Raw genomic sequence first — 26,369 nt, forward strand, 5'->3', positions numbered from 1 at the left:
GAAGTGTACTCTGCAGACATGGACTCACACATCATGCCCTGTCCAGTCTTTGTAATGGAGCAAGCCACCATGCAGACGGAACATGAAGGCCAAAGCTGCCATTCATCCATGCTGGCCAGAGGCCCAGAAAGGAAGGAGGAACACCGATAAAAGGTTGCTTGAGTTTGTGTCCCTTTCTTTCTATCTATTCTCCCTATGAGGGAAAAGAAACAAAACTGTATGTCATCACTTGGTGCTACGTTTTCTTTTTTTCCTTTGGGGTAAAAGTCCTGAAAAAATTCATACCTTTCACAGAGAGATGCACTTCAGTATAGTGCTCTGACCGAACCCGTTTCCAAATCATTTTTCTTTCCCCACTCTAACCTTCATCTTATCTATCTGTTCCTGTCCTTTACTCACCTTCATTTCCTATGGTGGCCCAGAGGTGCAAAACACTACATTAACGAAACACAATCACAAATTACAAAAGCACTACAACATGAACAAAGCACAATTACAAATTACAAAAGCACTACAACATTAACAAAACCAAAAGGGTATGTCCCAGTTGAAGACCTGAGAGATCGCTGATTGAATGACAGTGCTTTTGATGTAATTATTGTGCCCCAAAACAATTAAATAATCACATCAAAAAGTTCAAAACGTTGTCCTTTTTTTTCATTCCTATATATAATAATCTGTGAGAGATAGTGTCAGTGGCATTCATTAACTTGAAATACTTTGCAGAATGGCACTTTATGAAGTTCGGTCCATTTACTTGTATTAGCTTGCTGGTAGATAAGCCACTTTCAATATGGCGGATGCTGTAACGTACCGAAACAACGGGCCGACCCGCTCAAGCGATAACTTCTGGTTCAAAAGCACTGTCATCCATCAGGTCTCCAACTGGGACATACCCTTTCCGTTTTAATATTGTAGTGCTTTCCTCAATGTTGTAGTGGTTTCATTAATGTTGTGGTGCTTTTGTAATTTGTAATTGTGCTTTGTTAATGTTGTAGTGGTTTGCACCTCATGGCCACCATATTTTCCCCATCCTTGAATGACTTCAACATATTCTACCACTCTCACTGTCCTTTTTCTACAGAGCTAGTTCTACTATATTTTCTTACACATGCTACAAGGAAGGAAGGGGAAAAGGAAGATTCATGCTTGACAGGTCTTCTTAATTCTTTTTTGTCTTTAAACTTTCTGTTCCACGCATGCCCCTAATGTTATATTTGTTTTTTTCTTGTGGGGATGGTTAGGGTGACCCATCTTTTATTCCTGGTCACGTAAAAACGCTGCTGCTTAATGTGCCGTACAGCTGGGCACATTTATTCTCATATATTACCTCTGACCTCTGAAGTGAAATCTTAATTACAGGAGTGTGATCTTTTGACCGTGTGTCTTATTTTTTTTTACGTTTTATTTTTTTGACAGTGCCAGCAGTCTATTGCAGATAGAGTGCCTCTGTTATCACACCTGGCTAAAATATAAAATTGAAGGATTATACTAAACCCTAGCTGGGTGACTGTTCTTGTCACCTCTGTCACATGGATTTTAGCATGTCTCTGACTTCTTCTGGAGCAAGAAAATTGTTTTATTCAGTGTACAAATAACATTTACATAGTACTGTTTCATGCATTCAACGCACACAGTAAATTTATGTAGAGATTTATTTGCTGTGTTTTAATGTTGGTGGCATTGTCTTGTCTGGTTTGCTGTTATACCTGGGCTGTGAGAGAAATAGATGGATTAAGAATGAAGGAAATACAAATCTAGACGGAGAGAAAAAGAGAAAGTGGTAGAATAAGGAGAAGTGGTAATGACGGACTGTGTGGGGGAAGCTAGGCTTCTTGAGCACAAGAAAAATTGGCGGAGATACTGTAGCAGTGGGGCATTATTGAAATTGAACAGTCTTGCAAAAATACTTACGTTATTTGAACTTTTTTTTTTTTACATTTTGTAGCAGTACAAACAGAAACCTAAATACATTTTGTTGGAGTTTTCGCTGATAAACCAACCCAAAGTACTGCTTAAAATTATGTGGAAGAACATAAAAACAGTTCTGGCATAGGTTTGCATGCTGCCTCACCCTCTCAAATAGTACAAAATAAAATACAGTTCAACCATTTGCCATCAGAAGAACTTAATTCACAAAGAGTCAGTGTGTGCGAAACTTCATATCACTAGGAAATTATTTGAGAAGGTCTCAGAGATTTGTTAGAAAACATCAGTGAACAGACAGGATCACAGAGACTTTACAGAAGGTTGTGCAGGTCTTTAAAGCAGGGTTAAGTTATAAAATACATACCCAGCTTTAAAGACCTCACTGTGAAAGAGTTGCACAAACTCTTTTCAGAAAGAAAGAAGTTTGACTTGATCACAAGGTTTCTTAGAGATACCACAAGCTGTAATGGAATGCTTTAGATTAAACTATGCTTATAAAAATGACATAAACAATATATGACGCTTTACTAGAACATTCAAAGATGCTTTACAATTAAATCAGTCATTCTCATTCACACATGCATTCTCACACATTCTCACACTAAGCTATTGGATTGGCAAGTTACATTCATATTTATGATCTTTTAAAACCATGCATCATTTTCCTTAAACTACCCAATTATGCAATCGTTTTGTGTTGTTGTTTGCACATATTTGATGAAAGTGAGAAAATAAAGATTCCTTTATCAGTTTTTCTGTCTACATTTTCACACTTTCAGTATAGTTTGTGCATGATTTATGCACCATCTTCCTGACAGGACATAAAAAATTCAAAACAACATTGCAGTTGTTTTTGCTGTTAAAAGTTTTACATTTTTCATTTTTCAGAGTGCTTTCAATATAGAGAAACTTCACATTTCACCAGGGATTTTTTTTTTTACACTGAACAATTAAACTGGCCTTTTTTTTTATTATTATTTGTGAATTACACTTGTCTTAATTTGCAGTATGTGATGCACACAAACAGTTGGAGGATTATTAAGTCTGATAATCCAGTGCTAGACAAAGAAAACACTGCAGATTCTAAACAAGAGATTAATAATGTTGTAGCATTTAGTGGCCACAATGCATTTTAAAAAGCTTATTTCTGACAGTATTCAGCTGCTAGCTTTAAAAAAAATATCTGGAACAGCTCTGTCTGGTTCTAAGGTGGATTGTGGCTGGATATGGCTGTCCTTTAGCCTTTGGCTGTGTCTACATGATGTTATAATTTGTACCTGCAGGGCTTTGTGAACTGACCACTACATCACCAAATTTAACATGCACAGTCATTGTGCACACACAATTGCTGCTTACGGTTGTTGTTTGCACCCATTAAAAGCTAATTTGCACAGCTGTAATTGTGACAACCGGAGCACATACGTGGTCGTAATCACTGTGCCACCCATCCAACAGCTTAATTACAGCAGTCATAAGCAGAACCAAATCCATAGCTGGTGGTGTAGATTAAATTTGTTATTTAAATTTTTTTTTGTTAAAATTAAATGAAAAGCTCAAGGGAATAGCTCTTCAGCAAACTCAAATATAGAATAACTATTTTCTGGTACCCCATGCCGACAATAAAAAACACATTGTCAATTGGAAGTTGTAGTTTATTATTTTCTGCCTTCCTGATAAGGTTATTTTTTTCTCCCTTCTGCAGACAAATGTTTATTTATTCTCGCCTGTATTTAGCACATTGAATGTTTATTTATAGACAAATAGGGCATTTTTTAAATGTAGCAGTAAATTACACTTATGTTTTAGCACTATCTTGATAATTAATAAATTTAACTTGAAGATAAGAAAATGTTATAGTTTGAACAGACACTTCTTTGAATTATTCATTTTTTTTGTGCACATACACAACCGCTTTGCTTTGTGTACAAAAGCAGACTGTACAAAGTCAAATCAAGCATATCATCTTCATTACCAACCATGGCTTTCTTTTCTTCTATTTCACTTCACATGGATCTTTTCACTTCCACTTCTAAAGGCAAATTTGGGTTTCTATAACAAGAGATTCGATAAAATCTCCCTTCAGGTGCAGTCTCTGGGAAAATTCACGCAAGTTTGAAATAGAATTTATCAACAGTTATTTATCTGTATAAATACAGTCAGTGGTATTTCACTCAGTACATCATTGTGTATACATTCACATGTTGGTTGCTCAGATTTGGTCTGAATGGTGCAGACATCAGTGATTAGTACATCTTGTGTTTTTGACTCTTGCCTGGGTTTAAGATGTTCCCAAACAAATGAACTGAAGGGACCTTTTAGTTTCTTAAATGCTGCCACTCCTGTTCTTCTTCCCATAGTATTTTCATTTAAGCTGACTCTTCAAAGCATAACCACCCTTCTAAGCACCCAAGTTCAGGCAGTGAAAGAGGCGGAAGGATGCATCAGTCAGCAGTCAAACATAATTGCAAAGCGGAGAATGGCTGACTAATTAAAAATAGAATGCTCTCATACAAAGTGAGTGCTTTAAACTTGACAAGCTTAATCTTATTTCAGATAAAGATGAGAAGCAGTTCTTGAGTTGTCTGGTCATATCATTAGAGTCAGCTAATAAATAGTGCAAGGTGGACTGACCAATAATACGAACTGCATGCAAACAATGTAAACACTATTATGTCACCCATTGTTCCTGTCGTTTTGCTACCTTCCTCTCTGCTCAAGACATGTAGATTTTTTAGTCATGGTTCATAAAAGAAAACGCTCTATAATTATCCTGATCTCCTATCAGCAGTTTGGTCCTACATCAAACCCACGAAACATAACACTTTAAGTGTTTCAAGTTAATGAACAACTGAATTTATCATAAAGTACATTTTGAAGCTGTAGATGTCATACTGTAGTAGCTTGTTCCTGGTCTTTAGCAAAGTAAAACAATACACAACACACTAAATTGCCATTAGCTTTTAATACAACCTGTATTTTTGGGTAAAAATATGGTGAGGAGAACAGCACCTCTATTTCAGCGTATTTGAACAGCCATGAGGCCCTGCAGTCTGTCAGATCAGATAACCGGCTATTATACCACTGTGATCCTTTTGTCAGTTTTTGCTGCGCTGCTGGTAATATCCAATAAGCAGGCAAATATACACAAGATTTAGTAAGATGAGGGAAGTTTTAAGATGCTGTAGTAAAAGATTATGTTGTTGCACCATGAAGTAGAAAGACAGTTTTGGAGGTTCTAAACTCTGCTGGAGGATAAGGAAATCAGTGATGAGCTTACAATCCTTATTTTTGTGAAAAGCAAATCTTAAGATAATAGAGGGAATTTTGTTTTAAATTAATTAATTTGTGCAATTAATTAATTTAAATTAATTGCACAAATTCAGCAGAAACAATTTTCCTCTTCAAACTAAATGAAGCATGTTAGTTGTTTGCCATAAATTAATTTGTTGTTTTTGCCTTTCACATTACAGTTCATTGGCCTGACTGTCAATGAACCTATGGTGGAACACGAGTTCACAGTCTGCTCACTGTATTTTGATTCTTTTTTTTCAGTAAACGTCAACTGTGACCCCTAATTGGTCTTTGTGTAGCAAACACCAGATGCAGAGTTCAACATATGCAGACAGAATTTTCTACAAGAGCACCTATGAAATTAGTTGAAATTGCAAGTTAATGATCAGTTAATTGGTGCTTCGAGCAAGTTTAAAACTAATCATAATAAGGAAAGGCATTTCTATTTGTTCATCATGAGCATCATGAAGATAAATGTCTCTGTAGCCCTAATTTTGTCTGCTACATAATGTTCAATTTTAATATAGACCTGAATGCCCTTATTCTTTTAACTAGTGCAATGTAACACTCTGACATAATTTAGGACATTTTTAGGAGACTAAACTAAGTATTTTACATCTGACACTTTTTATCATCAAGCAGTTTGTCTTAACAGACATTTGTGAAGCACCCTGAAAAACCAGAAACAAGTTGCCAGGGCAGAAACTGATACAAAAGATAAAAAACACAGTTTTCTGAGAAAGTGGTGACTTTGTTTTATTTTTTAAGTATGCTTGTTGAAATCATGAAGAAACCACCCCAGGATTTAAATATGTGTGAAGGCTTTTATTGACAAATAAAAAATTTGGGTGATATTTAAGTGAAGGTTCAGTTCCTATTTTGTATGATTCATTTCATTACTTGTGTCAATCCCTTTTCACTCAGTTCATCTCACCTGGTCTTGAGGGCCAGTGTGGGAATTAATCAAACCTATGATCGTAGGATCCAGTAAGGTATAATCTCCCTGATTTACTCCTCATTGAGCTCACAAGACATTTTCTCAAATCTGAATGAGGTCACCCTCCTTACAGTACGTGCAGTGATATGCTGAAGCTCATCTCATGAACATAAAGCTGTATTATATTTCAGGGCAAGCACTATTTGTCTGCATCAAGTGCCTTCTTTTCATTAGTTCTCTGACCCTAGAAATGCTTCCCTCTCTGGGATGTATCTAGCAATGATGTTAGATACATCATTGCTCCTGTATCTAATGCATATAGTTTTCTTTTACAGAAATATACCAGTCCTCCTCACATAGCTTTCCTTTTATAAGGTTTTAACCAATTTAAGCAGGTGCAGTTGGTGCCACAGCATCCTGAAAAAGTTTCATCTTAATCTTCCGAATTTAACATTAATTATACTTGTTAGAAATTATAAAGTTCTTTTATGAAAGTTTTTGTCATAATACTGATTTTTAACGAGGACCCATGAACAGGAAGAAAGATTGGATTCTTTCTTTAATAATGAAACTAATGCAAACTTACAATGACAACCAACAGGGACCAGGGAAGGTATCTGGAAAGCAACAGAAGGAGCCAGTTGAGAACAGAGAAAGCAAAGTAGTTCATACAGTATATACAGGGGAACAAGTGGAAATGACACAGAAACTAATTGAAGGTAACAAGTTGTAAATGGGGAAGTGAGTGAATGAGACTAATGAGATGACGATGAAAATAAGAAATCAAAACAGGAAATAACTTTACATACATACCAAGTATACTATCTGGCAACTGCAGAAAAGAGAAAATCATTTTTAACAGGGTGACACCTTTAGAATAACCCAAAGAATATAAAAGTGGACGAACTTCAGTCTAGCTGACTGGAAGTACACATAGTTTGTGTGGCAGCATTTTGTGTACCTGGTCAAAAATAATAATAATAATAAAAAAAAAAAACATTCTTAGTGTTTCCCAACATATATTTGAAATGAGAATTTGAGATGAATGCATCATTACTCCTTCAGCACAGCTCTTCATGGTTCAGAAGTATAAGAAAAAGTAAACACATCAACACGTCTTGTATTGCAAAGAAAGGTCAAAAGTTATTAATGGCTCATATCATACCTATATATCATCCGTATCTTCCAATTTCTGAAAGCGATGTTAAAGTAATCTTAAGCAGATATGAACATTTAATTTAAGGGCATAAGGAGTAATTGTAAGATTGCTGAAATGGAAATTGGGAATACTGTGATTGAGAATACTGCACACTCTTGATCCTGTTTTTGATCATGCACCTTGCTGGAGTAAGCACACCCTCGATTTACACCTGGCTATAAATATTCATGCTTCACCACAGTGTGTTACAGGATTGATGCCTGAGATAAATTAGAAACAAACTGCTGATGGTCTCCAAACTGTTTCCACGGTGAAAGTCACAATCTGAGCCTTTAAATAAAAAATCTGTGATCAAAAGCTGACCTAGAAGTAGATCTCAAAACAAAGGCTGTAAAATATTTTCCCCAAAATATGCTTAAGGAAATGTTTTGGTTAAAATAGATTCAAGAAATTGATAGAAATGGAAACTCCAAGAAGAAATGTCAATTGTTACTGTTTTCACAATATGGTACAAACTGGTTCAAATGTCATCTGTCAGAGGGAAGATACAACACTGTATAAAAAATTAAGGGGAAGCTGACATAAGTGAATGAAACAGAAATAGTCCCATTTTTATAGTGCTTTTCTTTCTTGCTGGGCACTCAAAGTGCAAGGCTCTTGCACTCAGACAAACAGAGCATCTTTGTCTATTTTTTATGGGCGACACAATGTTAGTTTTTCTTTCATACATACAATTGTAAGTCAGTGAATTTATCAAAGTGAGATTCATTGTGTTGCTGAAGACCTATCTGGCAGCAAAAATAAGACTGAACAATATTCTGACTGGCATATAATTTGTATTTGTTTTGATACACTTCTAAAAAACCAAATAAAACTGTATTATTATCTACCGCTCCCGTCCAACCTTGTGAATTATTTCCTTTTACAAATCATTAACACACCCCTCATATCTGGTTATGTGCCTGACTCAGTTTAACTCAATTCAATAATCCCCTAGATCAGGGGTTTTCAAAGTATGAAAGGGTGAGCCCCCCTCCAAGGAGCCCAATGCCTGCTGCGCCTCCCCCCCCCTCCCCCCCCCCCCCGCGGAGGGGGGGTGGAGTTGTAAAAACTCCGCCTTCAGCCCCCGCTCTGGCCAAAACCAGTGATGGCATAGTTACTTTGAAAAAGTAACTTTAATCGGACTACTGATTACTCCTTGAAAAAGTAACTTAGTTATATTACTGATTACTTGACTTGGAAAGTAACTAAGTTACACTAAAAGTAACTTTTTAGTTACTTTCAGCAGCTGCTAACAACAACGCTCTGCCTCCTGTGAAAATCACATTGATCTTTGCTAATACTTAATTGGAAGTTATTTTATAATGATAACATTAACAATGTGTCTCCACTGATAAGGTTGAACTGAAGAGGAGATTGTACAAAAAACAGTACAAAAATAAAAAACATGAGTAATTTGTGTGGTCCACTGTTGTCTGAAAAACTCAAAGAAGGATTTTAAAGCCCCCCGCCCCAGCCTCCAGATTCTGCGTTACGCCCCTGAGTTTGATGTCATGGCGCACATCTCCTCCTGCAGCTCCACAGCTCAGATGGCTGCGACACTTACCGTAATATTAATAATTATAACGGTGCTAACTTGCCATTATAACTATTGCCAACTACGGACACGTTTATTCGTGGCTGTTTTCACGTTTATTGCGCTGTTCATATTAGTCTCGATGTTTGCAGTTTTCTGGAGCGCAACGCCTGGCTCGGCGTCATTCAGAGGTAATAAATTAACTTGACATTAACAAAGACACAGCGGGCGGATCATCCGGAAATGATGAACAGGGAGAGACTGACTAAAACTACCTTAATGACGGACAAATTCTGGGATTTATTGAGTCTGCTTATTTCCAAGCCCAAATGAGCAACTTCACGTTCAAAAACGAGCCCAAAAAGGCGCAACCCGCCGCTCATTAAACTTGCAAGCGACTTTTAAAAGATGAAGCCCAAAGCCGCTTATAATAATCGGACTTGGCGACAGAAACTCAAAATAGTTCCAGTTTTTCCACCAACAAAATGCGCATCTCCCTCCATTGTTTACATTTCTGTTGCATAGAGACGTCGGTCACTCGACAAGACGAGTAGAGGAAATACGATTAAATAACAAAAGAAGATAGTAACACAGTAACACAAAATTATTTTGATAAGTAACTGTAGTCTGACTACTGGATTTGAAATAGCAACGCGTTAGATTACTGGTTACTGAAGAAAGTGGTCCGACGTCAGTAACGTTACTGACATCACTGGCCAAAACATCCTCTAAGGTGGGAAACATTTCCACTGATCCCCGCTCCACACGCGCACCCCACAGTACCAACTTTCTCCTAAATCCACAGAGTTGATCGTGTGCGTAAAAGACGTTTCTCTCACATCAGTAGACAGCAAGCAGATAGCTTTTCCGGTTTACTTTTTCCCTCGCACCGCGCCTCCCCTAAAGTGCTCTGGCGCCCCCCAGGGGAGGCGCGCCTCACACTTTGAAAACCGCCGCCCTAGATAAAAAGAGCTGAGTTGATCCAGACATGTCAAACTTACTCTTCCCTTTTTAATCTAAAATCCCACATTGTACTGTTACCATGCAACTCAAATCACAATTTACAAAATGTCTGAACTCAAACAATCCAGGTTTTATTTACAAAGCAACACTGAAATAGCCCCCCTTAAAATTACAATTTAGATTCTTATGTCTTCTAACTCCGAATCATCTGCCTCGATGTTATTACACTCACCTAAACCAACGATTTGACCTTTTCATTGGCTTCTCTTTCCGCCATTGTGCTTCCCAAGATTCTGTGCTTAACCCTGAATTTAGTAAGGAAAATTGACCACATCTTTCTACATTTCATTGTCTACTACAGACTCCATTTTCATTATTACACTGTTGACACCCACGACTATCTTTTGCAAAATCCCTCTGCTGGTCTTGACAACTGTTTTCTTTGACTCAAATACAGTAAATCTTCCAAATTAATAGACCAAAATCTTGTACCATATCTTCTCACAACTTTTGCCTCTTCTGCAGCAACGCCTTATGGACAGCAAAGTCAGAACAAAGATCCTATGAGGCAGATACTATGCCGTTTCCAAACTGTACTCCACTCCTCTGCTTACAATCATTAAATTTTAACCTCCTATATCTTCCTCTCAACACTAATGTAAACGTAGGGAGCCAGAACCATCTCCAATTGTAGTGCCTTCACTTTGAAACTTTCTTCCATAATTTACCAGGGACTGCAAAAAATATCACTTCTCAAAACTCATATTTCTAAAAGTCTGGTAAGAACAAATGTCCAGATGGTTGAATCTGCAAACTAGAGGGGAAAAAAACAACATAAGAAATACATACTTAAGACTAGCATTTTCAACTACATTTTGTGATAACTAGTTAAGGCTATGAATGTGAGAGAGATTCTCCAAGCCCTCATATTTTAAATCTGCTGTGAATGATTTGGCCACCTCATCACTAGTGTACACTAGTCCTTCTCTGTGTGCAACAAACAGCTGAGGCGTGGATCGATGCTGCACTCTGTAATCTCGACGTATTAGCAGCTTGTGAGGTTTGTCCATATTAGGTAGCTCCTTTAAATCCTGCAGGCGACATCACCTTGAAAGACTACAGTACAACAGTGGATGTGCTTGTTTCATAACAAACAAGCACACACACCCTTTGCACAAACAAAATAAAACAGTAAATGAAATCAGAAAGAGCAGATAGATGCAGAGAGCCATTATTCTGCAAGCAGGCCCAGATATGCCAGGAATACAGGCACAGAATCAAATTAACTCTGGATTTGATTTGTCTGATAGACCTAGAGGTTTCCTCTTGGATCCATTTAATGTCACAGTGATTTTGCTGTTTGACATCGTGCAGCTGATAACAGAGGTTTTGATGTCTGTCAGGTCAAACCTTTTGGGATTTCTTTACCTAGTTGCTAAGCAGGTTTTTGTATAATTCTAAATAAAGTGTTCTTATTTTAAATACTTTAAAACATATTGGAAGCTATAAGCTGCATTTTGCTATAAATCAGTTTAACTGTAGAGCAACATGTGATCAGTGTTTATGAGCTTTGCTGTTTTGTTGTACATCACTATTAAAAACCAGTCCCTTGTCCTTCACTATTTGTGTCATACAGATGGTCTGGGCTCTTGGCTGTTGAGAAACAATTGCCTCCTGGAGGAGTGGACTGTGTTGAAATTTTAAATTTCATTCAATTGCTAACATTTGCCCGTTACATATGTAAAGCACCAATTCTATGCTAAGAAAATGAACAGAAATTGCCTGCGCTGTAAACAGTCGTCCTCCACTGCAAAGAGAGAAGTGCCGATCCAAACAAGGCCACTGTTAATGTCAATTAAGAATTTGGAAGTGTAGCCAAAACGTACTGAACAACTTTGTTCACTTCGTCCGCTGCCATTGCTAAAACTACTGGCAGAATACAACTCTAAAACAGCACAGAAATCACTGCCATTGTTCACGTCTTCTGTTTGCTGATTGGCCCAGTAAAAACGTCTATTGGAGACAATACAAGTCAAGGGGAGAAAGCCCAGATTGTGATGTAAACAATTTTTTTTTTCAGCAGACTTGCACAGAAATGCAATGGCCAGGCTACATCACTATTTAATAAAGGTAAAATGTAGCTTTCCAAAAATAAGCTTCTAGGTGCACATGCCTAAGATGACTTGACGTAGAGTTTTTGTAGATAATTTTTTAAATCTCCAACTATTTTTTCAGCAAAACTGAGGCTTCAAGTGTTACTTCCTCTAAAAATGAAAACCAGAGACATAGGATTATAATACAGATATTACTTCCAGATAGCCTCGCTATGCATGTCTAATACAGCTATGCCTTTACCAACTTTCCTATCAACACCAGAAGGTAGAAGTGGTTAAAAAAAATCTCATCATTCTGAAGTTAGACTGAGGGAAGAGTTTGAGCAAGCTGAAGGAGTTTTGATGTCAGACCTCATGTAGTGCTGTGAAGCTACTTATTCAAAACAGAAAAAAACTGTCAAAGGAGCATAAACTCCCAACGTAGAAAAAACTTTAACAGCAGAACACAGTCTATTGACTTTTGCTTTGTCACAAGAGATTGGCAAAATTCAGTGACTTCCTCTCACACAATTGCTTTAGCCCATCCATCCATTGCCTATACCCACTTACTTGTGCAGGGCAATAGGGAGACTCAGACCTGTAACCTATAACTGGAATCTCTAGTTGTCGTTGGGCAAAAGGAAGTGTACTGGACTAGTTGTCAGTCCTTCAACACTTGGGAGACACATAGGATGACACATAACTAAGGGAGTTTTAGAGAAAACAATTGAAACTATCATGATTTTGGACTGTACATAGAGAGAACCCGGTCACTAGTACATCTCAACCAATCACAACTAATAATTTTTCTATGCACTTCGCCAGTGCACAACATAATGGCCACCAAAGGCAATGGCAGTGATAGCACAGTCTACTTAAGTTATTTAAGTTCATAAAATATAGCTTTATTTGGAGATTTATCTGATAATGAGTCCCAATCAGGAAAAATGCTTGAGAGGACTAGCATAGACAACTAACAAACTGCCTACATAAAATGGGATTTAGAAGCACATAGTCTGCAAGTAATTCTCAGAAGAGGTGATTGACAACTTGTGACACAAACTATTAGAAACACAAAAATTCTGGCAACTTTCAGCTGTTCCATTAGTGACTGTCACAAGAATAATGTATATTAGGGAGACATGTAAAAATAATGTAAGTCTCACTTTTCTACACATATCCAATCTGTGTTTTGTGAAAACATTTCTAGTATGCCGTCTTTGATGCCATTCAAACTCTGGAAGTTGGTCTGTGGTTAGACATATCACTTAAAAATGCTGTTTTCCCAAAAAAGTAACTTCATTTGATAAAAGTGAAAATACTCAGATTCAGCAATGAATCATTCTCTTCTTTGTGTGCCTCATTTGGCAAAAAAAAAAAAAGCAATAATGATTACCAACTTTTTATAAGCAGTCTTCCTTAGGACTTTGTTCAAGCTGTTGTATTTAATGACATCTTGACATTAAATACAATGTCAACCATCCTGAAGATCTAAGGTTCTTCAGGATGGTATCATATCAGATGTCATCAACCATAAATGGAGGTGACTTTCCATTTTCAAATGTGTATTATGAAAGTGTCTTTACTTCAGAAAAGTTGATTGTTCAATTGTGATTTATTAATTTACTTTAAAATGTTTAAGTTTCTTGTCTTCCAATTTTGAAGATATATCCCTTTTAACATTTACACAGCTGTCTGAGCGTAAATTTGAGAGAACATGTATAATGTTCTATGAAACTTCAGTACACTTTCCCTCTTCTAATTTTGTTCTCCATTAACCATTCCCTCAGCACTCAGTGGCCTTCATAGTGTTTGGCAAGTATGTCATTTAATGCTGACAACCTGCCCAGAGCACATCAGCCAAATGCAACAAGACAGATGAGACATGCCCCTTTTGCACATCATTTAGCAAAAGTCATTCGACAGCACCGATAAGGCCTGTCAGTGAATGACCAGAATGAATAGTTAGCAGTGGCTTCAACCTCATTACAAGGACAAACTGCATACAGTAGAGCCTTGATAAGTCTGGCATGCCCACACCCCTCTCCCCCCCTTTGCTGTTCTCTGTTTGAATATGAAAGGGAATAACGCTTAATGCTTTTTCCTTCGTGGATGGTGGCTTGTATGGGACAGCGACCCGTGAAATTAATATTTTGTGAGATGAGATTTGCGTTACTGACACACACACGCACACGCACGCACACACACGTGCACACCCAAGGAGTGCCTAATTTTCTAGCCGACTGAAAAACCTCCCAACACAGGAGAGCAGAGACAGGTATGGGATGTGTAGAGCTTTGAGAATGACAATACATGAGCAAAATGCAGAATAAGGATGGAAAAAGTAAATTGTAATATGAGGTGCAGAACCTACTTCTCAAAAGTTGATAAAAATATTCCAACATCAACAAATATTTTTTCCAGCAATGACCAGTTCCACACGACTCTTAAAATAATAGATCAGAATAATAATATTTCAAAAAGTTAATAAAAGTTAATCACAACGTCTCGTGACATAATATGAGACAGATAATCTGTGAAAAAAATGAGTTCCTCTGCCTCCTCTCTCTGGTCCTGCTTCCATTTGCATCTTCAAAGTGGGCGACACAACAGAACATACATGGCAGTGGATAGAATGAACCATCTGTTTATGCATCTGTCATTGGTTTTATATTAAACCAATAAAGGGTTGCCAGCAAAACTATTTGGTAAGTCCAAGTTTCATTGAAGTTGTAGAGACAGATATTTTTATTTTATGGATGTTGTAGAAATACAGAATTTATCTTATATAGCAGTCACTGATTGATCAGAAGCAACTTAGTTTGGAATTATACATAACTGAAAGCTTGAAAAGATAGAGCTTTTCTTTGCCATTATTCTGAGCAAACAGCTGTCCTGTATGGTAAATTTCAGTATTTTTTAATTAAGAATTTTTAAGAAGTAGAAATCATCCAACGATGTTTTTTTTAGAAATGGAGAGATGTTCAGATTTTTTATTTTTTTTTTAATTTATTGATTTTTTTACTTTTTGTATCAAGAGGTTTTCTAAGATTAAACCAGGGAAACTCAGATGAAGCCTCTTCAAAGGAAAGCGTATTTTCTATGACATGCTGAGTCATATTAGTGCTTCATTCAGGCTGCAAAAGAGCCAGACTTTTGGAAGATAACAGAAAGGCTGAGCCCTGTATAGCAAAGTGGGTTTGTCTGATCCAATTTAGCTTTCAATCTCTGTCAGTTTTAGAAATGTTTCTTTTGTCTTCTTAGAAATTAGTAAAATCCATTAAAGGGGGTGCTGTGGTGGCGTAGGGGCAAAAGCATGACCCATGTATTGAGGCCTTAATCCTCATGGCGGTGGTCGCAGGTTCGATTCCCTGCCTGGCGACATTTGCTGCATGTCTTCCCCCCTCTCTCATTACCCTGTTTCCTGTCATACTACTTTCAAATAGAGGTCACTAGAGCCACAAAAACCTTAAAAAAAAAAAAAAAAGAAAAAAAAAAAAATCAATTTAAAACTACATATGGTCTCCCACGTACATAGCATGTAATCTGTTCTTGTAATGTAAATAATCAATGATTGCTCAGAAAAAAAAAATACTCTGAATGCTGTTCTTGTATGTTGTTATTATTATATACAGTTATCTGCTAATCTTAAGGTCAAAACATAAATTGTTAGCAGTGCATGTTTGTTTTTTGTAAGAAGAAAAATTAAGCAAAGTGCCATGAAAATAAAAATTCTACAGGTGTCAATCGGATAAGCCTTCTGATCTGAGATGAGCTATAGTCTTGTCGAGAGCCCTGACAGCCCGTTTCTTTCATTGTCTTCCCTGGCTGTCTTCAATTTTTCTCATCTCATTGAGGGTGGAAACAATATCAGCATTATATATGCACCAAACTTTCTGCTGAAGGGCAATGAATTTTTCCTGCAGGCTTATAAATTACCACTTTACCTGGCTGTGCACTGTAAGAATGCTGGATGCTTAGCCAGCCAGCTTCATTCCTCAAGGCTACATATTTGGATTGACAGCCTGTCTGTCCTGTATGCCTCTGTTTGTCACCGAAGCTTTTGGGTTGCCGGGAAAAGACTCTGCCAAGTGACCTTGAGCCCTGCTGAGGCCGAAGGACTCCAGCTAAAAGCCTGTTCCCCTGTTGCAGCAGGCAACATATGTTTCAGCCAAATACGCTATAAGAGGGATTGATTGCTAGCTAAATGTGCCACATTGTTGAAGTGTATTCATTGTCAAACAAGTAGGCTTTGATTCTGCATCGTATTCATACTCCTTCAAGTACATGATTTGATCACGTAGAGAAACAAGTCAGAAGTTTTCGTATAGTTTTCAATGGCATAAATTTGAATTTAATTTGGAGCTTTTAAGTATGCACTTGAAGTTTTTTTCCCCAGAGTATAGTTATGATTCAAAATTCAGATTCCAATTATTTTAAAAATAAGATTTGGAAATTAAATGTGGATGTTGCTCTTCTATATGCAGGGTCACATATAGACTCAAATATATATATACCACTCCAATGACTTTAACCTTAAATCAAATCAAAATCAAATTTTATTTGTATAGCACATTTCAGCAAAAAGAAACAACTCAAGAACCACCAACATTAAAGCCTATCATAAACTGCATGCTATTGGACAGTAAGTGTCTGAGTACAGTGATGTCTACACCTTCGAGGGTGTCAACTATGAAAGAAGCATTGCTAAAAAATAATAAGCACTTTCAAGAAGGACTGAAATTTATAGTTGCTAGATAAGACAAGCTTAATCCTTCAGGGAGAGTTTTCTGGTAAAATTTGAAATATTAAGCTGCTTTTTCACCACACAGGCAACAATGCTTGGACAAGACCAGGCATTCAAACCTATCAGTCTTTACCACTTGTCAAGCATTTTAGTGTTAGCATCATGCCATTGGACTACCGGACTTACCTGACAGTGATACTGACACATTGCACAATGTGGGTGGAAAAAAGGAAGTTGAGACTACATTCAAGTTCTTCAATTTCTAATTGGAAAATGACCCCCCAAAATTTAGTTAATCCTCTGGAATAACTCTAGTTGAACCACATGGAAAATTTGTGAAATATGTTTAAAAGGCCACCAAAGCAGGAAACCAATAAGTTTAAATGAACTCTTCCAGTTCTCCCTCTTTCTAAGAGACGTTTACCTGAATAACAGAGGCTAATAATACATTTTACGTTCCTGTTGTTAAAATTTTAACAGAATCCTTTGGTAAACTAGCTGTACCAGTTTGAGACAGATTGGTTTAAGCAAATCTAATCTACTATTATCCGACACTTTGATTGCTCTGATTTAAGGGGATAAAGCAGATGAGATTAACTATGATTTCCAAAAACGAAAAAAAGAAATTAAATGATCTATGCGGTTTGTCTTCAAGCAGCGGAAAGGTGCATAGACCCTGCAGTCACAGTGATGTAGCCTATAATTTATTGAATGATAACCGATAAAGAAAAACCTACTTTGAAATATATATTTCAGGACTGTCAGCGTTAATGCACTAATACATGATCTGATTAATGATCTGAAAAGTTTAACTCATTAATGTTCCTTCCACTGAAGCACCAATTTACTGTTAACAAAACGACTCATTTTATACCGACTTCAATAAAACTCATAGAAAACTGGCATGAGACAACAAAATGATTTCTATAGCCGTTTAACGGATCGCTACTTACGTTAACCTGCTAGCTTACAGCGAGTAGCGCCGTTCCAGAGTGGACTTTTACATCACTTCCTATGACTTCAAATATTTTGATTTTCTGTTAAAAGGTCGCTGATTGGAGATGGAAATATTAACTGAAGGGTTGTTGTTTACTATACTACCACAGTGTGAGTCACATATTCTGTAATGATTAATAATAATGGATAACTGTTTGTCTATTCTTATACTAAAAGTTCTATGAAGTGTAAAAACTAATTCATTGGGTATTTCTGTCATCTCTTTTAATAAACTGATCAAGTTTTTCTCATTGGACATCGAAAACAATGTCACTGTTGTATCTATCTATCTATCTATCCATATACTGTATATATATATATAGACTGGTGACCTATCCAGGGTGTACCCTGCCTCTTGCCCAGAACGTTACCTGGAGAAAGGCACCAGCACATCCTGACCCCTCTAAGGGACAAGGGTGGATGGATGGATGGATGGATGGATGGATGGATGGATGGATGGATGGCTCCTAACATCAGCTGAGTAGTATTTTCAACAACCATTTCCAGGCAAGGAAAGGAAAACTACAATAGTGGCAGGAGAAAAAATAAGCCTCTCACTATCTTGGTCTATTCATCTCCTTTGTTTGTCCTCCCATTGTCTCCATTAGTCTTCATTTGTTCGGGTAGAAGCTCAATAAAGCAGAAATACGAGGATCCAGACTCCAGTCCCAGATTTTTGCTCCTGCCGAGCTCGTGGAACTAGGAGCAGTAAATGCCTGTTTTTCTAGTCTCTCTCCTCTCTTCTCTCTCTCTTCCTCTCTCCTCATTCTGCTGCACGCTGCTCAGCTCTGCTGCAGTGGATGGTCCTCACGGTGCGCTCGCAACTCGTCTCAGTGGAGGAAGGAGACCTGAGAATCTCTCCTTCACTTCCCCAAAAGGCAGTATTTCCCTTTTAGGCAATCATCTTTCCACCATCCACATGCCTGTAATCAGAATGCCTGGATGAATGTGGTGGTTGCAGTCATAGGATAGATGAGAGAAGAAGACTTTTCCATGTATGATCTTCTGCTATCTGCGGAGCACCGAGAACCCCTGCACTCATAGATGCTTCCTGGTTGTAGAATAGGTGTAAGGTAAGTTCTCCAGCTTGAAGTTGTTATTTTAATGCAAAGTGCCTGTTTCACCCTTTTTTTAAAAGAGTCAACATGCTCTAATGAGGACGTATTTGTTGAGGTTAGGTGCAAACAAGTTCAGAATAAGGTGTGGGTCGCATCTGACATGAATGCATTTGTAGTGTATCCTTGGGGGTCTGCAATGCTGAGCTTTTTGTTAGTTGAGCTTCTATCACATGCCAAAGACCTCTGCAATAAATCCTTTTTGACTGCACCAAATTAAAATTGTTAACTCTTTCACTCATCTGTGCTTATGGGTTTGGACATGGTTTGCATGTTCCACACATTTTCATTGGTGATCCAACTGAATTTGACAGTGGTGAATGATATGTCCGGAAGATGCAGAAAATTAAGAACTATGCTTTTTTTAAATTATTATTATTCCAGGGGAAACCCTTAAGCGGTACCTCACACTTAGAGTAATTCACGAGAGATGAGCTGTGAGGTTCTGTGACAGCTGTGTGCATCGGGGGCACCACTCTATGCGTGTAGGGGTGTGTGTGTGAAAGAGTGCGCAGTGTTAGTGTGGGCGTTTGCATGCGTCTCATGAAAAGTGGAATAGGTGAACTCGTGCGTGGGCAGCCTTTGCACTGTTTTGTGAATGAAGTGCTTTTAGTCTGCACTCAAGGAGAAATTGGCATGTTTACATTTCTGTACGTGTTTTCCCTTTTAACATATCAACTGTCGCTCATCTGTTGTCTCAATTTGCGAGCATACATGTCAGCAGCAAAAACCCTCTTCTGGGAAATACCTGAGTGCAGCACAGTGCCAGCTCTATCAGGTACTGGCTGCCGTTTTATTGGAAATGGTCACTCTCACAACCTAGGTTCCACGCTTTCCCAGGCTGCTTGGTGAAGCAAAGAGGCGCTGCGATCAGTCAGAGGAGATGTTTGAACATTCATGTTCACTGCTGCACTGCAGGCAGACTCTCTCCCTCCAAATTTGCAAAGAGGCCAAGCTTTCCTTTGGCACAGACAGAAGAGGCTTGATTTGAGAGGCTCTTCATTGTTAGTTCACACTTGTAATCCAAAGCAACTTCCACAAGTCTGTTGGGTGTATTTCCAGGTGATGGGTACTCATTATTTTGGAATTAGCTGTACATGAACAATTGCGTGGCTAATGCCACATTTATGCGAATGCCTCAATAAACACGATGTGTCTATGTGAGGAAGGGAACCCCAACTAGTTACTGTGGATCTCATTATTCAAGATGGCCAGAATTTTAATTGGCTATTTCTCATTTAACAATTTTTTAAATTAAAAGCTCTCTGCATTTATAAAAAAAAATCTGACCTGCTGAAATACTAAAGCTCTGAATACGTAGACTGAAATTAATCCTTTATGACTCAATAAAGGAAACAAAATTGAACAATCAGTGCATAAAAAGTTTCATAAACAGTGAATCTGATAGAAATGGACATATACATGGGACAGCCATGTTTGAAATCTTCTTTGATTGTGATGAATCTAGGATGTTTTCAATTTGTATTTTTTAATTCCTCAAATTGTATTAAGTTTTCAAAAACCTTTCAGCTTATAAACAATATAAACAACTTCAACTTGAGTCCAGCAGATTTTGATAAGAGTTTTAAGAGAATCACCGGAAATCATTTAAGCTGTTCCCAGTGGTGTCAGCATGGTTTTCCAAATGTGAATGTTTTTGACAGATCATGGGCTCAGTAGAAAATTACAACATAATGACAATAAAAGCAACCATATGGTCTCCAGTTTCATTGCCACAGGCACCCGCAAATGTAACGGCACTCTGAAATGTTAGATATTTGTATTCTGTAGTTGTGTGTATTCCCAACACACACAAGCATTTGCATCGATTTATGTAGAGTGAAACTGGTGGTTGCATTTCTAGAAATTGACTACTACCAATCAAGAGGCTTTGCTTCAGTGTTGACTTATAACTCATGCCTTCACCAATTAATAAATAGCTTTTTAGAAATTATATTTTTATACTTGAAAGCTTGTAAGTTCTGGTTCAATAGGCCAAAAAGCTTAAGTACATTAGTAACTGCTTAGAATTGTTTAATTCAAAACAAGACTTGCAGTTCTATCAGTAGAAATTAAAGGCTACATTGAATATCAATGTAAATTTTAAAAACATTAAAGATGTTTTAAATTGTAAGGTAAAAACGTCATTTTTGTACAGTAGCTCAAATTCATTCAGATTTGACCTTTTTTTTTTTTTCTACTCAAGCTAAAGATTATGAGTTGGGTTTGAAACATAAATATGCTTTTCTTTTAACAATTTGATTTTAACTCTAACTGTATTTGAGTTTTTTCATGTGCTCAAGCATTTTTTGCAGCCTGTAGTTAGTTGTCTTCTGTGAGATACTAAGAACTTGAAATGTGGTTTTATAACTTACCCTGCTTTAAACGTCCTTCATCCCTGACATGCCTGCTCACTCCTTGTTCTTCATTGTGCTGGTTGTTCACTAATCTTCTCCAACAAACTTATAGGGAAATCAAGAAAAGAATGCAATTGAGGTTTATGACTTTATGAATTTTGACAAAGTGTGAAAGGGTTCAAAGAGTTGAATCATTTTCAAGGTATCATAAATTGTAATGTGTACACTTTAATTTCCAGTATTTTAATGTTAAGCTAAATTAACAGAGCTTACATTTTAAAATTCTGGAAAAATAATATTTCTCCTTTGAGGAGAGTCCCATTTATCCCAAAGACACAGAGCTGTAATCTAAAATGATTTACACAGGGACAGACTAGTGACCCCCATTTATTTTTCTGTCATACCTGAAGTATTGCCCTCTCTGTCCATTGGCAGGTGTGGCATTTTAAACCCAGAGTCTACATTAACTTTGCTGACAGAGACAGTTCAGGAGTGTCTTGTCAGAAACCTACTCCTTTGGGTTTGTTTCTTTGTGCCTCAGCGCCTAGTGTCAGAATATACTTTCCCTGTTGATTCTATTCATGGTCCACATTTTTTGTTTGAGTCCTTTCTACATGCATTACTTCTGACTTATGCACTGCACATGTAAAGAGTGAGAAATGGACTAAAAGAGCTTCAGCTAAAGCATGGATGAAATTTCCATTGATTGTGTTCTTGGTGGCTCACCTTGACATTTAGGTATTGCCTTGATGTTAATCTTCACTGAAGCTCAAATGGTGAAAGAGAAAAGAAAACCATTTTTAAGTTGTAAACTAAGGACAAGTACCAGTAATGTAAGAACTCTAGTGAGTATGATCTCTCTTGGTATGCACTAGTAGCAAAAAGTGACACACTCTTACTCATAGGGCTCTTTAGAGAGGCCATTTTGCTAATTTTTGGAACGGGATAGGGAGAAAGATTACCTCTGGCCTTGATTCAAACCAGGGGTTGAATCAAGGCTTGTAAGCCAGTTTAACCACTGCATAACCATATAGTGGACATACTATGAAGCTTGCCCGTGTATGCTCAGTATGTACACTTAATACTTTGTGAGCAGAAGCTAAATCCTGCTGGCCATTTGAAATTAGCATCTCAATGAAGTTTCTCAGTAGAGGGAAGCATGATTGGATATAGAATTCCCTGTTAGATGGCTGGACTGACTTTAGTCCTGATAAAAACACAATGGACTAAAACAATAAATGTGAAACTGAAATTGGATTTTCAGAAGTTGGAAGCCACAATCCTCAAATCATATCAATGTGTGTATTAAATCTACATAAAGCAGACACTTTACTTTTTAAATGAGGTTGTTGAAATAACTTTAATGTATTTAGATGCACTTCTTAATGAAATGGATAAATTAAATCTACCAGCAGGAAATTGTTCCAATTTTCATGATAATAATTATGCAGTCCTCCAGAGGAACGGGTGGGAAATTTATGTTACAAATTATGTCCAAATAAGCCTGTTTAATGTTCTAAACTAAGATGAGACTTTCCACCTGCTGTGGTTGACCCACTGCTGTTTTCAATTGAGATTAGTTATGTCTGTTGGATGTGTTTGAGCTTGCATGAGGCTTGAGTAAGAATTAGTTGTCAATCTGTCTGCTGGTGTAACAATTTTGACTTCATGCTGCATCCAAATGACTCTTTCAGTCCCTCTCTTTTTTTGGAGAGCTCACACAGAGGCGTGCACACACCAGCAGTAAACATACTCTGTGTCACTGAGGCTCCAAACAGCTGACTCTTCAGAGGAGAGCTCTCTCCTGATGGGAATCTCGAACCAAACCCAAAGACAAGAGAAGAAAGCTTTCCCTTTTTCTGTAGAGGCAGCATCCATCTGCCCTTTCCTCATTTTCAGTCTGTCACTCACCAACACTCGCTTTCTCTCTTTTCTCTCTCTTCCCCGGTAGTGAATAAGTTGCAATGCATTCTCAGCCACTGCCAAACCTGAACTTCTAAGCTACAGGTAAAAGCTTAAAGCCAAATGACTTTTCGGCTGAAACAGAACTACCTTTTTGCCACTTGAAAGCGCCACTCAGTCCTCCTTCTTAACAGTTGCACTTGAATAAGCTGTGATGCTTTTTCCTTCCTTTAACTCCAACAGCAGTTTGCTGACACACCGTCATTCCTCTGGAATACAGTCAAAGGATGATAAACTGTTGACTACTCTGCTATGCTGCCTCTGCTTCCCTGGCTGGCGATGCAAAGAGCACTGCAGAGGGTAAGAGGGAACACAAATAAGGCTGATGCTGCAATTAAAATGAAAATGTTAAATGCATACTGCGATAAGACATATAGAGGTTGTTTTTGTGCTGAACACATTAATATTGAAACAACTGAGACACCTGAAAACTTTTGAAACTGTGCTGATAATGTTAGTCTATAGGCTTAAATGGCCTAGATAATCTTTGTAGCAAAAGTGCCAAGTTTATCCTTATTCTATGTCATTAAAAATCAGCTACATCTATTTTACCTACTCCCATTACCAGTTTGTTGTGTTAAAATTTAAGACTCTCTTCAAGGCTCCATGGTTATACATTTTCATCCATGTACAAAATTGCAAATGTGGTTTTGAGAACATGACTGAAACTACTTTTTTGTTTCAAAACAGTGTGTTGAAATTGAGTTTTTCCTTTGGGATAACAATTTTAAACACTTATTGTGATTTATTTGTTTGATACATTAAACATTCTTAGGTTTTCTGACTTAAAAAAATATGTTTGGTTTGTGATGTAAACTCAGGCATCCTTATTTGAGAAGACACATTCCTTTCTTGGATTGATTGGCAAAATTCTAATCTGGACATACTAGTATGAATTAGTTTTAAATTTACGTGTTCCTTCAACAAGCGCATCCACCTGCAGGACCACACACCCTAGATTTGCTACCCATCTTCACTTGTGATATGTAGTTATTACAACCACAGCCACATAAATATGTCATTGTTGGGAAGGAAGAAAATCGTAGAAAACTGAATGTTCTGTGTTGTATACAGTAGTAGGACTCCTACAGCCTATTATTTTGATTAGCTTAAAATCCTGTTAGTTTGACACTACAACACAGGACCCATCTCCCTTAGTTGCCATGGAGACAACATTAGGCAGTGGTGCCTCAATGTTTTTTGTGTTTCTTTACATAGCCCCATGCCAAGCCATCCTGCTTGTTGGGGGCTCACCCGTGCCAACTGCGTATGTGGGTGGATAGATGGGTGCATCCGCATGTTTTACTGACTCTGAGTGAGTGGGAGAGAAAGGAATGGAATATATCAAAACAATATGGGGAGGGATCGTGATAATGAACCAAAACAAAAAATCTAGGGGAAAGAGTGACATCAAGATAAATTAATGATGAGTATGTGTGGGACAACTGCACTATGATCAGACCTACATTACGTGCGCACACAGAATTTCCAGCAGAGGATGATGACAGTACGCACATGTGAGTGAGCAGGGTAAGTGTGTGGGTGGAGGGATGCCGCAACAGTGCAGCTTATTCTGCCTTTGGTTTGATCTCTGCAACTCTCTCACAGGGGTTCTCACTGCATTACTTCACAGTGGTTCACACAGCTTGATGCCAAATACAGACTGCCTCTCATTATTTCATGGCATGACAGTCTGTAATTGACATCATGGATTTTGAATTCTGGAAACAATCTTTATTTCTCAGCAATATGAGCATTAGACTGGTTTCAAAACTAAAGTAGTCACTCACTGCATATACATTTTGGCATGCACTATTTTTTTATTCTTCCTTTGTGACAATATTCTAATTACTGTTACCAAATTAATGACACATTTATGTATGATTATAAATTACTAGAAACACAGTCATTATTCTTCCTTCAATGTATTGTTACCTCTGGTCTGAAGGTGTCACTGTTGGATTTGTAGAATAATCTGTGTTGTTCAAGTTCCCTCTCAAACTCCTGCCACTTAATTGTGCATTTACCTCTCATTTCAATTAGTCTTTGGGAATTTCAGTTGCATTAGCATCGCTTCTTTTATAGACCATGATCTCCACTACTGCAGAATCAGCACAACTGGAACTTATATATAATTGGAAGAACCTGATAATAACATTGTTTTAGTTCTTGTAAGCCACACAAATGCTTCACTCACCTCAGGTTGCTGGATGCCTAAAACTTAAGTCGTAACTTGAATCCTCACTTATCGGATTAATTTGGTTCATTATTGTCAAAAAACAATTGCAAGCTCTCAGAGTACTGCATTTTCTTCCAAAAATGGTTAGTTGAGCCTCTAAATTTACCAAAAATGAAACTAGGGACATTAGGATCATTTCCCAACCAGTCCTCCAGTTTTTCTACATTTCTACTTCCCCCTCAGTGAGTTAATCAGTGAGTTTTACCCCTCCTCCAGTGTTTTGGATCTTTATTATTAATCCACTTTTGCTTTGCAAACTTAACTATAGATTGATTTATCGTTATGTCAGCCTTACATTTTCTGCTATTTAGTGCATACATAGACAATTAATTGTTGTATTTAATTTAGGCATGACTGTTTTTGATATATTATCCTGTATTTTGCACAAATAGCAGTGATTGATCAGTCTAGTGATGATTCTCATGATGTAAGCATGATGGAAAATTGATTACTGTTTAGACCAAGGTTATTTTTTTTAATAGAAAAATGTATGTCTCTCTGTGTTTTATGCAAATTTTGCTGGATCTTTATTTTATAATGTTTACCGTAATATTCTTTAGCACTGGGACTGCTGTACAAATTCTATTGTTAAACAAGTTTTGGCCTCAGGCTGCACCAGAACTCCAGAATCTGTTACTGATGGACATAAACTTTGATGAGCAATGGTCATATAGTGGTACCTACATGTTCAACTGGAAAACAATGTTTCAAAGGGAAAACTATATTGTCTCTGGGAGACAGGGTAATCACTGCTGAAACTGCAAAGTGAAGATGAAATTGAAGAAGTAATAGGAGTGTAGAGGGTTACTGTTTGCATCGTTCAAGCATAACCAAGGGTCAGGTAGGAGGTCTTTCCATGGATATGATCCTCTGAACATGATTTAGTTGGCATTTCTTACAGCTGTTTCAGGCTAACAGAATATTCACACAGCAATATGCTTCATTGTGGACAAATATGAAGCTATCACCGATTAAGCTTCATTTTAATAGATCTCTAAATTTAAA

The 26,369-nt window shown here is 37.5% G+C and overlaps 1 protein-coding gene across 2 annotated transcripts in view; it reads left to right on the forward strand.

Moving 5' to 3' along the window:
- dlgap2a (discs, large (Drosophila) homolog-associated protein 2a) overlaps positions 1-26,369 on the forward strand; it is a 158,327-nt gene that overhangs the window by 25,519 nt on the left and 106,439 nt on the right. Inside the window, exon 1 of one of the 2 annotated variants that reach the window (XM_044142495.1) lies at positions 18,504-18,764. The exons of the other annotated variant lie outside the window; for it this stretch is intronic. The gene's annotated coding sequence lies outside the window, so the exon portion shown is untranslated. Of the gene's footprint in view, positions 1-18,503; positions 18,765-26,369 lie in introns of those variants that run through there. 2 annotated transcript variants of the gene reach the window in all.

This window comes from Gambusia affinis, linkage group LG16 (genome assembly GCF_019740435.1).
Source record: "Gambusia affinis linkage group LG16, SWU_Gaff_1.0, whole genome shotgun sequence".
Taxonomy (NCBI): Eukaryota; Metazoa; Chordata; class Actinopteri; order Cyprinodontiformes; family Poeciliidae; genus Gambusia; species Gambusia affinis.